Genomic DNA, 9,928 nt, shown 5'->3' on the forward strand with positions numbered 1-9,928 from the left:
TTCTCTACTCAAACACTGTATATCTATTTGTACATCTATTTCTTATCCCACATCTGTTAGAAGAGAAAGATGATGTTCCTTGGACAACCCCTTGCTCCCCATAATGTAAGCAACTGTATCTCTACTAAAAGATCACAAGGACTCAGCTTGTACAACATAATTTAGTGTTTACTGTTACCACATTGGACTTAAAACCATGGTGTGCTCTGTCTGTCTCCACTGATCTGACTTCAAAATGGCCCAAAATATTTGTCCCTCTAAACTGACTATGTTTACATTTTCCTGTGTGATCCCTGAGACATTTTACAATTTAAGCAGTTACCACAGAAAACACAATTCTGTTTCTATGATTAAATAGGTTTAAAGATAAATCTTAAAAACTGTTGGGGTGAACTTTTTACTATTTACCTGGCTTCATAAACAAATAGCACAAATGTTAGTAAACAGAGCTTACATGGCCAATCCTATTTTGTAGCTGTGGGAAAACACAGGTAACAGTCTGTTCTGCTACTCAGTGCTATTCTCTTTTTCACCCAAATCCTTTGTGCCGGGACTCACATTTTTAAGCAGTAGCCAAAAAGCAACCAGGGAGTAGGGTAGGTAGCTATCAGCCAGCAAGGAACACCCAGCAGTTGTTCAGGGGTAACCAGCTAAGTTAATTTTGAGCAGTGCAGTTGGTGTGCATTGCAAAACAGCAAAGGAAAATAGTAAAAGCTGTTTAAGGGGACCTTTCTGCTCTACAGAATCAGGCATTTAATTATGACTGAGATGAGTAGAGAGGCCTCACACCTTCCCTGGGTCAGTGGCAGGAGCCTTCTACTCTCTTGTTTTTCGCAGGAACTTGTTGCCACCTGGAAATCGAGGTGCCTACCTCCCAGCACTGACCTAACTGGGATTCTCAGTGTGCAGTAATAAAAGCTTTTGACAAAGGGCTACAAATAAATTACAAGAACAAGTTTAGCCTCTGCCTTTAGCTGTCACTTGAAGTATTTTTCAAAGGATTACAAGCAGAGATACTTCCAGGAGAAAATAGGGGTAATGACAGGAAATTGGACTCCTGCTCCTTTCTATTGCTCTTTAAGGGACTTCATTGTAGCTGCTGACAAACCGCCTGCAGCAATGTCACCTGCTCTGCAGAGCCTCTGCACAAATGCTGACGCCAGCAAGAAGCTCTGTATGCTCCTCTCTTGTTACAGAAGCAGAGGTTGTCAGTAAACCAACCCCCTGGCTTTTCAAAATGAACATGAGCATGAATAAAAAAAGAATATTAAAAAAATCACATCTTTGAACACATCCTTTACACTCCAAGTTGTCTATTGTACTAATCTATTAGAATCATAGAATTAGCTAGGTTGGAAAAGACCTACAAGATCATCCAGTCTAACCATCCACCTACCACCAGTAATCCCACTAAACCATGTCTCTCAACACAACATCTAAACGTTTCTTGAACACCTCCAGGGACGGTGACTCAACCACCTCCCTGGGCAGCCCATTCCAGTGCCTGACCACTCTTTCAGAAAAGTAGTATTTCCTGATGTCCAGACTAAATCTCCCCTGGTGCAACTTGAGGCTGTTCCCCCTCGTCCTGTCACTAGTTACAAGAGAGAAGAGGCCGACCCCCAGCTCACTACAACTTCCCTTCAGGTAGTTATAGAGAGCAATGAGGTCTCCCCTGAGCCTCCTCTTCTCCAGACTGAACAATCCCAGCTCCTCAGCCGCTCCTCATAAGGCCTGTGCTCCAGACCTCTCACCAGCTTTGTTGCCCTCCTCTGAACACGCTCCAGGGCCTCAATGTCTTTCTTGCAGTGAGGGGCCCAAAACTGGACACAGTACTCGAGGTGCGGCCTCACCAGGGCTGACTACAGAGGGACAATGACTTCCCTACTGCTACTGGCAACACTATTTCTGATACAAGCCAGGATGCCATTGGCCTTCTTGGCCACCTGGGCACACTGCTGGCTCATGCTCAGCCAAGCATCGACCAACACCCCCAGGTCCGTTTCCTCCACACAATCTTCCAGCCACTCTGCCCCAAGCCTGTAGCGTTGCCTAGGGCTGTTGCGGCCAAAGTGCAGGACCCGGCACTTGGTCTTGTTGAATCTCATACCATTGGCTTCAGCCCAGTGATCCAGCCTGTCCAGATCTCTCTGTAGGGCCTTGCTATCCCCAGGCAGATCGACACTTCCTGCCAGCTTGGTGTCGTCTGCAAACTTACTGAAGGTGCTCTCAATGCCTTCATCCAGGTCATCAATAAAGATATTGAAGAGGATAGGTCCCAGCACCAATCCCTGAGGAACACCACTCGTGACCAGTTAAATCCAGCCAGCTGGATTTAACTCCATTCACCACCACTCTCTGGGCCCAACCCTCCAGCCAGCTCTTTACCCAGCAAAGAGTGTACCTGTCCAAGCCACAGGCTGCCAGCTTCTCCAGGAGAATACTGTGGGAGACAGTGTCAAAGGCTTTGCTGAAGTCTAGGTAGACCACATCAACAGCCTTTCCGTCATCCACTAGGCGGGTCACTCGATCATAGAAGGAGATCGGGTTGGTCAAGCAGGACCTGCCCTTCACAAACCCATGCTGGCTGGGCCTGATCCCCTAGTTGTCCTGCAAATGCCACGTGATCTCCCTCAGGACAATCTGCTCCATAACCTTCCCTGGCACCGCGGCCAGGCTGACAGGCCTGTAGTTCCTCAGATCCTCCTTACGACCCTTCTTGTAGATGGGAGTCACACTGGCAAGTCTCCAGTCTTCTGGAACCTCTCCAGTTGACCAGGAATGCTGATAGATGATGGAAAGCGGCTTGGCTATTACCTCCGCCAGCTCCCTCAGCACTCTTGGATGGATCTCATCCGGCCCCATGGACTCGTGGCAGTCCAGATGGAGTAGTAGGTCTCTGACCGTTTCCTCCTGAATCGCAGGGGGTTTATTCCACTCCCCATCTGAGACTTCCAGGTCAGAGAGTAGAGTAGTCTGAGGATAACTGGTCTGGCTTTTAAAGACGGACGTAAAGAAGGCATTGAGAACCTCAGCCTTTTCATTGTCCTCAGGGGCCACATTCCCAGCCGCGTCCAGTAAAGAATGGAGATTCTCCTTGGTCTTCCTCTTACTGTTAATATATTTGTAAAAGAGTTTCTTGTTCCCTTTTACCCCAGCAGCCAAGTTGAGTTCGAGCTGGGCCTTTGCCTTTCTAATTTTCTCCCTGCACATCCTAACAACTTCTTTGTACTCTCCCCGAGTTGCCTGTCCCTTCTTCCACAGGAGGCAGATTCTCTTTTTCTCCTGGAGCCTCAGGAAAAGCTCCCTATTCATCCACGCTGGTCTCCTTCCCCGCCTGCTCATCTTGTGGCTTAGGGGGACAGCCTGTTCCTGCGCCTTCAGGACTTCCTTCTTGAGGAGCGACCAGCCTTCCTGGACTCCTTTACCCTCCAAGACTGAATCCAAATGATTCAGTCATGAATTACTCATCTATTGATGGGTAATCCACAGTACATTTGGGGTGTCTTACACCAATAGGTGAACATTAATTCCATTTGTGTCCCTCCTGTATTTCCAACATCCTTAACTTCTTGATGCCAGCATAAATATTTCACCATGATCTTTTGCAATAGCTTTAATTCTAGTTTATCAAAAGCACAGGTGTCAGAACCATGTAAGCTCCCAACTGCTGCCAAAACATTCCCAGAGCTCTATGAACACATTCCAGTCTGACAGGCGGAGGTGCTGCGAGACTGTTACCTTTTACCCATCTAGTAAACATTCAGTTTGTGTCACAAAGAGAAAAAGCTCTTACTTCCATGATACAATCCAATCTCATCAGCAGAGCCCTCACATGGGATCAGTTCAACCCTACTTACACCATTATCTTTAATATCTTTCTTTCTGTAATCAACACAAATTCAACCTAAGACCACTTCTGAAGAGAAGTAAAAACCCTTTGTTTTCCAAAGAACATGATACACTTCTGAAGAAAAAAAGCACTCCTGGTTTTCAGGAATTTATCTATACTGTTGATAAAAAGAAGCTAAGGAGCAATACCTGACAGATTGAGACAGAGCAGCCAACCCACAACCTCTCTAGAGCAGAATGATCATGCAGTGTTAAGTTGCATCTGGCCTTAGGTCTGAATACTGTATGATTTATTTTTATCATTCTCAAGTACAATTCTACAACAGCAGATATTTTACCCTGTTACTGATGCCATGCAATGTTTTCTCAAGTCTGCTAGGGCTTTTCTTTTTCTAGCTAACTTCAAAGGAAATCTCTTCAAAAATCTTGACATTTCAGTGCTGCTCTCAGACCCAGAATGCATCCCGGCCAACTGAGCAAGCAAGACATTTAGAAGCAATTACTGAATGGCCAGGTTGCTTCTCAATACTACATTAAAAAAAGGAGAGAGATCCATTGCTTCTGCCAGGATTGAAGCAATGGAGCATGAAGAGCAGCATGGTCAGGGCCTGAGATCCTCAGTGACTGCACTGAACACTCCTGACAGGGACTGGAGTATTTGGAAGAAAAAAATCCCCCACAAAAATGAACTCAGTCCTAAGCCTGATGGATAATACAATAAATATAAAAATAGGAATTGAAGATTTTGTTCTGAATGCTTGGAGCACTCTCTAACACCAAATAATTTCCTGTGGGCATTCAGGAATACAGAATCTCCTACCAGCAGGTATTTTCCTCATACCTATGGCTGTTTTTAAGAAAAACCATCACAATTACCATTCATAGTTTATGCATTGATTAGGTCATGTTACTCCTGTCTGCCTTAAAAAATAGCAGTCTAAGCATCCAAAAGAGATGAAGCGTGCATGTTCAAGGATCCTGACTGATCCAAAGCCAAATATTCCAGTAAACAGCAATAATGAAAATCCATTAAGCAGATGAACCGGTTGCGGTTTGTTTTCCCTAGCTTTTTACTGTTGTGTTTTTCATCATTAAGAAAGCAGCTCTGTTCCTCATAACTTTGTTAGCATTTATCAGAAAGCTATCTGCTATAGTGAAGCCTTAAGAGTTCCTGGGGAAAAAAAAATACATAAAGACCAAAACAAGCAACTAGATTTGTAAATTTCCTTATCTACTAACTTCTGGTCACCGTAACACACAGCAGATGGCCAGATTTGTTCCAGTCTAATTTGATTACTACTTATATTTGTCTTTTCTGCAAGAAAGCACATAAGACGCTATGCTGAGTTAGTTGGGAAGGACCTCCTAAAAGCTAACAGATCTTATTACTCAGCTACACAGTGCCCTCTCCATTGCTCCAAGTAGTAAAGAAATCAGGTATTGTACTCAGTTGAAAGTCAGTTCAACTAAGCACCTGAACTAGGCAGTCTGAATGTTATCCATTAAAAATGGAAATCTCGTAGCAGCAAGCATGGTAGAAATACCAACAAGGAAAGTAACTTAAGTTAGGGATGGAAAGTTGTTTGCAGTTAAGTACCAAGACAGGAATTTCCCATTTAATCTACATGCTTGCAACAAATTTCATTAGAATGTCATGCAAACCAGTTTATTTCTTCCTGTTTTCTATTTCTGTCTCTATTAATGTGAGTTTATTATTTATACAGCTCTGAAAATCTCTGATTTTTTGCCTAATGCAATACATGTGGAGACTGAGTTTCATGCCTCAGGTAGCTTTAGCCAATGTCAGAGCAGGAGTAGACCTAAAGGAAACACAGGACCATTTCAGCTGCCAAGACACATTGCAGCTTCTTATAACAATCACCAGGAGCTGCAGGGGAAATCCTTTGATTCATCCTCTAAACCACAAAAGCTGCTTGGCAGAGATGTGTCACACTACTGAGCGGGAAAGCCAAGGCAGCACCTAAGATTCTGCTGGCCAGCGAATGCCCTGAGACAAGGAGGCACACCCACCTTTTCACTTTGTACATAAAAGAAATAAGGGATTCTTGAGTTTTCCCATCCAACAGCTGCTGAGCAGTGCCAGCCTACACAGGAAGGGTACCCACTGACTGAAAATATCTTCACACTCCGAACAGAAAGTGCTTTCAGATTATCTGAATCCACTGCAGTTTTTTGATGACTTAAAGCTGTTGCAAGCAATGCAGGAAAAGGTAGACAACCAGTCACCCACCAGTCACAGCTTCAAGGAAAGCAAATGACTGAGAATCTGGTCAAACTCCCAGTTCACACCCATTTTTTCCTCAACTACTCCATTTCTGAGTTATATGCTCAGGTCATAAGAGCTTCAGAGCACAGGTCAGATATATCTCATTTCCTCTGCACCTTTTCGGTAATAGAAAAAGAGAAAATTTAGTCAGCTTAGATTCTCCAGTAGCAGCACACTCGATGAGAACCTTCTGGTATGTAATGAATGCCAAGGCAGAGACAAGCAGCAGGTGAAATCCACATGCTACTTCCATACCTAGGAATGTAAATCAAGTGGAGTCACTCAGAATAATTTATAAACATAACGGAATGTTAGAAGGCTAAACCTGGCAGGCTGCTTGGAAGGAGCACAAGTGTGACATGTAACTGAGGTTAGTGCGTAAGTCTGAAGCTCACGTAAGTGAGCACATATACTGCTCAGGCTCACATTCATCAATACATTTAAATTCATTTTCAAACAAGACCCCTGCAGCACCTTATGAAGGCCATCTCACGATTTTGCATGTGACCTCAAGGACTGCTTATCCTCTTATCTGATTCCCATTAATCAAAATGAGTCTCTAGCTTAAGAATTTTAGATAGGTCATCTAGCTGGTTAGTTCTATATTTGAGGTGTTCAGCACTGCCATGAACTTTCCTCTACGGGAAAGACTTAATCAGCACAGCTGAGGCAAACTTCAGGCAAGTTCATCCAGCTGTTCATCAAAACGTGGAGCAGCAGAAACTTGAGACTGAATACACACTTTTGCATTAAGAGAGTAGAAGCATCTTTTGGCAGGTTGGAGTGAAGGAAAATGTAAGGACATCTGCCAATCCGATGCAGCATTGAGCCAGGGACCTCAGTTCACACTCACTTGCAGAATAAAGGCAGTCATTAAGAACTTAAGGAGATACTGGGAGAGTTGAAGGTAAAGAAAAGACTTCTCAACTACCCTTTTTCAGTATTTCACTAGCAAAAAGCAAAGCAGCCAAGACACACGGTACAATTTTCCTAAACATTTTTGTTCCTATGTGTTGATTCCTGTGTAATCCAAGTGGAGGTTTTGTGTTTGTGAGACCTTGTTGTGGGTTGATCCTGGTGTGCTGCCAAGCCCTGCCCAACCAAATGAGGGAGTGAACTGGAAGGGCCAAAGAGAAAAGTTGTGGGTTGAGATAAAGACAATTTTACCTTTAATAGTTAAAGCAGCAGTTGCACGCACAAGCAAAAAAAAAAAAAAAAAGTGAGCAATTCACTCACTAATTACCATCTTCAGGCAGATATATTTTGCTATTTCCAGGAAAGCAAAGCTTCGTGCATAACAGTTGCTTGGGATGACAAACAGCAGAGCCACAAAAATCTGTTCCTTTTTGTCCTACTTCTCCCAGCTTTTAATACTGAGTACAACACAGGGAACATCCCCCAGCACAGGGAACATTCCCCCAACACAGGGAACATCAGCTGGGGCAGCTGTTCTAGCTGTGGCACTGCCCAACATCCTATGCACTCCCCAGTGTACTAACTAGCCAGGTAGCATGAGAAACACAGAAGGCCAAAGCACTGTTCAGCATCAGCTAAAACTTCCCTTTGTTATGAACACTGTTTTGGTCACAGGTCTAAAGCATAACATCATGAGATACTAGGAAGAAAAAGAATTCCATTGCAGCCAAAACCAGCACAGACCTGCCAGAGATTTTCCAGGGATAAACGCTAAACAACACAGCTCTAAGCTGAGTTGCAGATCCAAGACAGACAAATCACATGCCCTGCTTACAACCTTTTTGCGAGATTAGTTAGCCCAGCATCTTGCTACAAGGCTTTTAATGATCCTAGTCACCACACCATCGTGTTGTAGGCACTGGTATCCCTGAAAAATATTTTGCTTTGTAGGCATAAATTTAGAGCTAGTGGAACCATTTCTGCACTTGCAAAATAGGTAACGCAAAAGTACATTCTGGGACTGAAAGAAGGGTCATGCATGTAAGTTTCTACACTTTGCTCTGCTAGTCAGTCTAATAAAGATGCAATCTCAGCCGTGGCATAAAGGCAAATCACATCACCTAGGACATCTTAAAGAGGCATGTTTACAACTAAGTCTGCTAGGTGTAGCACACCATATGGAAAGGTGCCAGTCAAGGATTCTTGAACATTTCAGGGCTAAGTTACCACCATATTAGCAGTTGTACAGGAAAGCCTCAAAAGTGCACACACCCAATATACACCATTCTAATATTCACAGACCTGGCACATTTGAAAACCCTTCTTCATCTTCTCTGTAGCCTATAGATAAGAAGCCACCTCCAGGATTGTCATTACCTTGCCCCCCATGTGCGAAAGAAGATTCAAACAAGTGCAGCTGGCAGCTGGGCTTGCCAGGTGAAACTCACAAGCAAATAAACTGTCCTTGGGGGCCACACCCCTGCACATGAGTCTGCTAACAAGCTTTCAGGTGGGGCAAGAGATTTTTCCATTACAGTACCTTGTTTGTGCTAGTTATTTTGGCATGGGTTAGCATGCTGAAATCCATCAGACTCCTAGAATCTGTTGTCCCTTCTGCACCTCAGTTGTGATGCTCAGAAATCTGCTGGGTGGCTCCTGCAGGTGGATGGGAAATGATCAGGAGCTGCCTTTCCATTTTTATTTTTTTTTTTTAAATAAGACTACAGTGTTTCCAATCTATTTTCTGCTTGCTTTAAGTATGTGGTATCTACATGTAAAATGTTATCCTTGATCAAATGTTGAGAAGCTGCCCTTGCTAGGGCCCCTGTAACACCGAAGGCACCCACCCACGCAGGCCCAGCCTGTGGCAGGCACTGTATCTTCTTCAAGCCCTGAGTGTCTGGTTCTTGGCTTGATTGCTCTTATCTGGCCCTCGCCTGAGGGGTTCACAGCAGATAAGACTGCAGTTCGAGTCCAGCACCGGTTATTTCTCCATTTCTATTAATTAAAACCTTACGAGGCAGGAAAGAAATATCAAAAAAAGCCTGCCCAGCGCCGGCAATCTCTCTGACCCGCGGCTCCGAGGCGTGCGGTCCCCAGGCAGCCCCAGAGCACACCTCCCGGCCCCGAGCACAGGCACAAGAGGCCCGCTCCCGCCTCCCCCCGGCCGCCAGAAGCCGCACGCTCCTCGCTCATAGCCACGCCCGGCACGGCCTGGCCGGTGGCTGCCGCCATCTGGCGGAGGCGCTGAGGGGCGCAGCGTCGGGCCCGGACGCCCGCGGAGGGGCGGCAGTTCGTGGCTGCTCTCCCTAGGTATCCCGGCTTGGTTCAGAAAATGCTAGGTCAGATAAGAGCCAGGTCGGGGTGAAACGACAGCCATTCTATCAGGCACGTTCTAGCAATTACCTGGCCTTGTCTGGCGCTAATCCTCGGAGATTACCATTCCCTACATTCTGGAGCTATCTTTAAAGACTGTCTGAAATGACCGCTATATGGCAACAATAGCACCAGTGTATTTGAGTGATTGGATCTCTCACCCAGGAAGCGGTCAGAGAATTTAAATTCTTCCTCTGCCCAGGGACGCATCCAAATCTGTACTGATTTGAACACTCGAGAACTTTGAAGGCTGAATAGCAACACAGGAACTTCGGAACTGTTATAACAATTCAGGGAGGAAAATGTCGTATCTCTCTTGAAGAACACAAAGAAGAAAACAACTGTGAGTCACGTTTCTGCTCTCGGTACTGCTTTACTATTTTATCCAGAAATGTAAATGCTACTTACTTATAATGGAAAGAATAACAATTCCTCTGAATATTCTCTGGATGGAGAACATGGCAGCTAGCATACAATTTGTGGGGAGACTGGACGTGT

The sequence above is a fragment of the Numida meleagris genome, chromosome 3 (genome assembly GCF_002078875.1).
Source record: "Numida meleagris isolate 19003 breed g44 Domestic line chromosome 3, NumMel1.0, whole genome shotgun sequence".
In the NCBI taxonomy this organism is placed as follows: Eukaryota; Metazoa; Chordata; class Aves; order Galliformes; family Numididae; genus Numida; species Numida meleagris.